This window comes from Triticum aestivum, chromosome 7B (assembly GCF_018294505.1).
Source record: "Triticum aestivum cultivar Chinese Spring chromosome 7B, IWGSC CS RefSeq v2.1, whole genome shotgun sequence".
NCBI classification, from domain to species: domain Eukaryota; kingdom Viridiplantae; phylum Streptophyta; class Magnoliopsida; order Poales; family Poaceae; genus Triticum; species Triticum aestivum.
Genome location: NC_057813.1, coordinates 505,461,389 through 505,467,357, shown reverse-complemented (window position 1 = coordinate 505,467,357; position 5,969 = coordinate 505,461,389). Strand labels below are relative to the sequence as shown.

Sequence of the window (5,969 nt, the reverse complement as noted above, 5' to 3'; positions counted from 1 at the left end):
ATCTCTTTTTGGTTTGACTTGTGGCTGCAATGCAGCCGCCTAGCGTTCGTCTTTCCAACGCTGTTCACCTTCTCAAGAGCCAGTTATTGTACAGTCGCATCTCAGTGCAACGAGGGAAACTGGGTGCTACAACTACACCCAAATCTATCTCTAGCAGCATCCCAGGAGCTCCAAGCCCTTCAGGATATATTGCAAACTGTTCAGCTGCAAGCAGACGAGTTGGATCGTCGTGTGCCTCTCACAGAAGACAGGGCAGTTTCAACAGCCTACTTCTACAAGCTTATAAGCTTTAGAGGCGAAGGTTGCCCCCTGGCACCGTACATCTGGGACAGGATCATACCACACAGACACCGGGTGTTTCTTTGGCTAGCGTTTCGAGATAGACAGAACACGAGGGACAATATGACTTGAAAAAAATGGGACAAGGTTGTAGCACACAATGGGTGTGATTTATGCCCAGCCACAGAAACAATGAGCCATGTCATACTAAGATGCAGACTGGCAGATGCAGTTTGGGACAAGCTGGGACTAAAGGAGGTTGCCGTTTCCTCGGATGGACTCCTACACTTCTTCAGGTCGGAGCAACCAGGTACCATCCATGGCAAGCTGTGGCATATCCTCTTCGCCGCATGCGCAACCAGCCTATGGAACGCCAGAAATGCACAAGTCTTCAGGAATGAACTCTGGCGGCCGCGGCAGGTCTTCCATGAGGTGGCTGAACTGCTCACGCTGTCGACCGCGCGCGCAGGCGAGGACGACACTAGGGCCATTATGCGGGCATGGGCCAATCTTTTTACCTCAGACTAGACACATGGCGGCTATCTTCTCCTCTCCTTTCCTTTCCTAGTCCTCTTTTCATGTAAGGACTGGTGATGGCCTGCTGCATCCTCCGTGCAGCGTTAACATCACCTTCATGTAAATGACCTCGGTCATCCGGGCGTTGCCCGTTTAAATGCATAAGGTAGAGTGTACCCTACCTTTTTATTCAAAAAAAAAAACTTTGGCCCTTCAACCTTTTGCTCATCCTCTGGAACATCTGGGATGCCAGAAGTGCTATGGCCTTCCGATCAATAGACACCCACTCTGCTACTTCTGTAAGGCTTATGATTGCGGGCCTCGATATCTGGTCACATAGGCTTTGTAAGACTATCGAGTATCGACAAGGATGCCGCCTCCTTGTGGAGGGGCATTCCTCTTCTCGCGCGCAAGCATGCTACTATTGTAATCGGCCTCGGCCGCATTACACCTTGAGAAATATGATTTACTCCTTTCATTACAAAATACTCACGTTTTAGACATGGGCACTGTCTCAAGGCACAACGTTTACCGATACATTCATATGAACATGTTAGTGATTTTTTTTAAAAGATTATGTAATTGTGGAGTATACTTCTTGAAATGTATTACTACTTTGTAAGGTCTTTGTGAATAATTAATAAAATGGCTGCATGCAACTCCCAGATGCAGAGGCCGCGGGTCATCCTCCTTTTCTAAAAAAAAACTTTTTGAAAGATGTAATTATTTTTTTATATTCGACCAAAATCAATTCTTGTTATATGTATCAATAGTCAAGCTAGATAAGTTTGACTTTTGCTCTCTAGGGTGTTGTCTATTTTGGATGGAGGTAGCATCTGAAAACATGCTTAACCTAAAAGTCCGTTCAACTGTGGTGTGCTCTGCTGTTGCCCTCTGCTGTTGCCATCAACTTGCTAGGTGGCAGTGTGACACCCTTGACTTCTCTAAGATCTTTGAGTTCATGAATATAATTAATACTATGACATGTGAGCCTGCTAAAATTCATCCAAAAATATGACCAACTGTACCTTGCACACAAAAAAATCAAGAGCCAAGTGTTCAGTTTAAGTGTTCAACTCTTGATTTTTGGTAAGCTGCAAATGTTCTAATTTGTGGATAAATTGCAGCTTCACATGGTATGCTATTCATCATTACATCCACAATTCTTTTATAAGTTCTGAAAACTCCGGGGTGCTTCGAACAACATGTTGTGCACGCGCAGCCATGCTCATGTAATCTGTTCTAGACTTCTAACTAATAAACACTAGCAAGTTGTCCTTGAAGGCGGTACTTCTACTAGAAGTAGATTGTTGTATCTGTCACTCATTAGCTTGTAGTCAAACAAGTAGAATGGTGCTATAAATGCTGGCCAAGGACAACGCCGGTGCCTGATCGTTTCACTTATTTTTTAACTCGTCTGTGCCCATTCTTCTTTTAATCATTTGGAAGTTTATGCAAATAGAAGTACGAGTTGTTGGCTCCACTCATGAAATTTCCTTGGGATCAGCTCTCTTCTTTTATTTCCTATGGAAGTACATGTTGCTGAAACTTTCCTAGGGAATTATTATGCCACTATTTCAAACGCCCCTAAAATGATCCAACATTTTCACCGAAATTAAGTTGATTCAACGACTGATGTGGTCAACAAAATTTCTAAGAAGACGTGTTACAGAAAAGTAGTACTAGTCATATCCAGAGATTTCAAAGCATTTAAGGAACCTACTTTTGGCTGGTCAATGAAGAAAATTGGCTGGTTTCTGGTAGGGCCATTGATTTGAAATGTATCTTTTTTATATGTAAATATACTGTAGTTTGCAATCGATAGTTAAGCGAAAATCAAGGAGTCTTTGGAGAACCTGCATGGTTCTCATTTTTTTGGCCGTGTGTCATTGTTACTTGATCTGCTATGCCAGACTGTATGCCACTCATCTCCAAGTTCCCAAGTGGCTCTTGTTCACTTCCATTTGCTCCTCACATTCGTTGCTATCTCCCAATCACTTTTTCTCGCTCCATCCCTCCAAAATTTTCTGTTCTTGCTTGCCTCACCTTCATCCTCTTGCAGCTCGCCTATACAAGCTTGCCCACCGCAAGCATAGCAGCGACACCACGGCGCCCGTGCCAGCATATGTGGAGAGACTAGCAGGGCCTAAAGGGCGACTTGGTTCTGCCATATAGAACCAACCTGTTGAGTTCAATTATTGGTGTAGCCATGTATCCTCCAAAGATCTTGATCCTCCTTTTTGTTCTACCTTTAACTTTTTCTTCTTCCAGACTTGCCATGAGCAAATCCTTTGCTTTGAATGTTGAGCTTGGCACCATATGGCGAAATAATCCCTCGCTCCTCCACAACATTTCTCCAGATGATAACTTCTCTATGCGCATCATCCTCCCTATGGATGCGTTCACGACTTTTATTAGTAGCTCGCATGATGCTAGCATTCCTTCATTTGCCTGCGGCTTCTTCTGTGCAGGGGCTGTGGCTACCTGTGATGACTACATCTTTTCCATCTTCTTTGTCAGTGTATATAGCTTCAAAGATGTAGTTTATTTACATTCGCCAGAGGTGGTCTGGTCTGCCAACCGTGATCGCCCAGTCAAAGAGAATGCTAGTGTTCAACTTACTGAACTTGGGGATTTGGTGCTCTGTGACGCTGATGGAACACTGGTTTGGTCTACCAATACAACGGAGAAGTCTGTTGCTGGCATGAATCTTACCAGCACAGGCAATCTGGTGCTGTTAAATCATGCGAATATGGAGCTCTGGAGGTCTTTTGATCACCCGACTGACACACTTGTCACTGGGCAGGTTCTACAAGTGGGGCAGAAGCTCATGGCAAGCACCTCGATGACCAACTGGGCCAGTGGAAAAATTTATCTCACTGTCCTTCCTGATGGCATGCATGCATTTGCAGGAACTGATACTCCTCTATCATACTATCGGAGCCCGACTGGTGGAACTGTCATGACAAACAGGTCAGCATACGTTGCACTCAAGAATGGCAGCCTGGAGGTGTTCACTTCTTTCCGGGATACAGAGGCACCGGATTACCAGATCAAGCTGCCCAAGGATAACTATGGGCTGGTGTTTGTGAGGCTAGAGTTCGATGGGCACCTGAGGTTATATCAGATGCCAAACAACAGTTGGTTGACTTCAGATCTTTTTGATATAACTGATCCTTGTGCTTATCCTCTAGCTTGTGGCGAATATGGTATTTGTTCAAATGGACAGTGCAGCTGTCCTGATGCTGCCATTGGCCAATCCGGATTATTTGAACTAATTGATCCAAGGGAGCCTAATCGTGGCTGCTCACCAATAGATTCAGTATCATGTGATTCGTCACAGAAGCCTAGGCTTCTTTCCCTTCCCAACATCAATCACTTCAACGGCGTCTACAATTGAACAACAAGCGAAGAGCGGTGCAAATTATCATGCTTGAATAACTGTTTGTGTAAGGCTTCATTTTTCAAGCATTCCGATGCCTCTACTGGTTACTGTTTTCTGGCATCTGACATCTTCTCCATGATAAGTGTAAAAGCTGGAAGTTACCCGAGCAATTTTAGTTCTCTGGCATTTGTTAAAGTTAACAGAGCTACCCGCAACTTCATGCTAACTCAAGGAAAATTAGCCGTTGTATTAGCCATTGGCTCTTCAACTTTTATTGCTATGGTTGTTGTTGCAGTGCTTGTAGTTTTACGAAGAAACATGGCAGAACCATTAGAAGATGATGACATTATCGATCAGTTACCAGGGCTACCTGCAAGATTTTCTTTTATGGAGTTGAAGTCAGCAACTGAAGATTTCTCAAAAGTGATTGGGAAAGGAGGATCTGGTTCTGTTTTTGAAGGACAGATTTGTGATAAGCAGGTTGCTGTGAAAAGATTGGATGGCATTAATCAAGGGAAAAGGGAATTTTTAGCAGAGGTTCAGACTATTGGAAGCATCAACCACATATATTTGGTGAGGCTAATTGGATTTTGTGCTGAAAAGTCGCATAGGCTTCTTGTCTATGAATACATGCCAAATGGATCTTTGGATAGGTGGATTTTCCAAAGGCACCAAGAAGCACCACTTGATTGGAAAACCAGATTGAGGATCATCACTGATGTAGCAAGGGGATTAGCTTATCTTCACAGTGACTGCCGGGAAACAATCGTTCATCTAGACATCAAGCCACAAAATATCCTTTTGGATGAGCAATTCACTGCCAAGGTATCTGACTTCGGTCTTGCCAAGCTAATTGATCGCGAGCAGGGCAGTGTCATGACTAGATTGAGAGGCACACCAGGTTACTTGGCTCCTGAGTGGTTGACATCTGTGATCAACGAAAAGGTTGATGTGTATAGCTTTGGCATTGTTATCATGGAAATTATTTGCGGTAGAAGTAATTTGGATTATTCACAGCCTGAAGAAAGCCGTCATCTCATCAGCATGCTGCAGGACAAGGCCAAAACTGACAAGCTGTTGGACCTTATCAATCCGCGCTTCACTGATATGCAATGTCATTTGGATGAAGTGTCGCGCATGATGAATCTGGCAATGTGGTGCCTGCAGGTTGACAGCCGTCGGCGGCCTTCCATGACCGAAGCCGTCAAATTCCTGGATGGTGCAATGGATGTCGAAACCGAACTTGATTTGGACCTGGTAAATCTGGAACTAATGGTGGCAAATAGAGCGGTCCGTGGGAACTTTGCCGCAACTCTGCAGATAGACTCCGTCCTTTCAGGACCAAGGTGAGCGCGAGCTCAAGGCTTGGAACATGAATTCACATTTGTCCTGTGCAATATCATCATCTAGATCCTAAAGTTGTGATATAGACGTCTCCTTGTATCAGTAGTTACATACTGTAATGGCAAAAAATTGTACTTCCCAGGTTACATTATTATTTTTCTTTCTGAAAACTGCAATTACCTGAAGTTTGATCCATTATGCATCTGTGGTGAGCTTCTAATCATCTCAATGGGCCTGTAAGGCACCAAAATTCCTTCCCTCGAAATAGGCAACTTTTTGTGTTACAAGTTGCTCTTGAAGGGCACTAGCAGGAATTTTACTACAGAATTATTTTTGTCGCCTGATGATGCCCTTCCAGTCTCGTGTTCTACCAGTGAACTTGCTCCAGATTAACACATCATTGACACCAACCAAAGAAACAAGCAGTGGTGCAGGTTACATAAAT

The 5,969-nt window shown here is 44.0% G+C and overlaps 1 pseudogene; it reads left to right on the top strand.

The window, feature by feature from the left end:
- The first annotated feature begins 2,739 nt into the window (after nt 1-2,739).
- On the top strand, nt 2,740-5,746 carry LOC123163065 (G-type lectin S-receptor-like serine/threonine-protein kinase SD2-5; annotated as a pseudogene).
- The last annotated feature ends 223 nt before the right edge of the window (nt 5,747-5,969 follow it).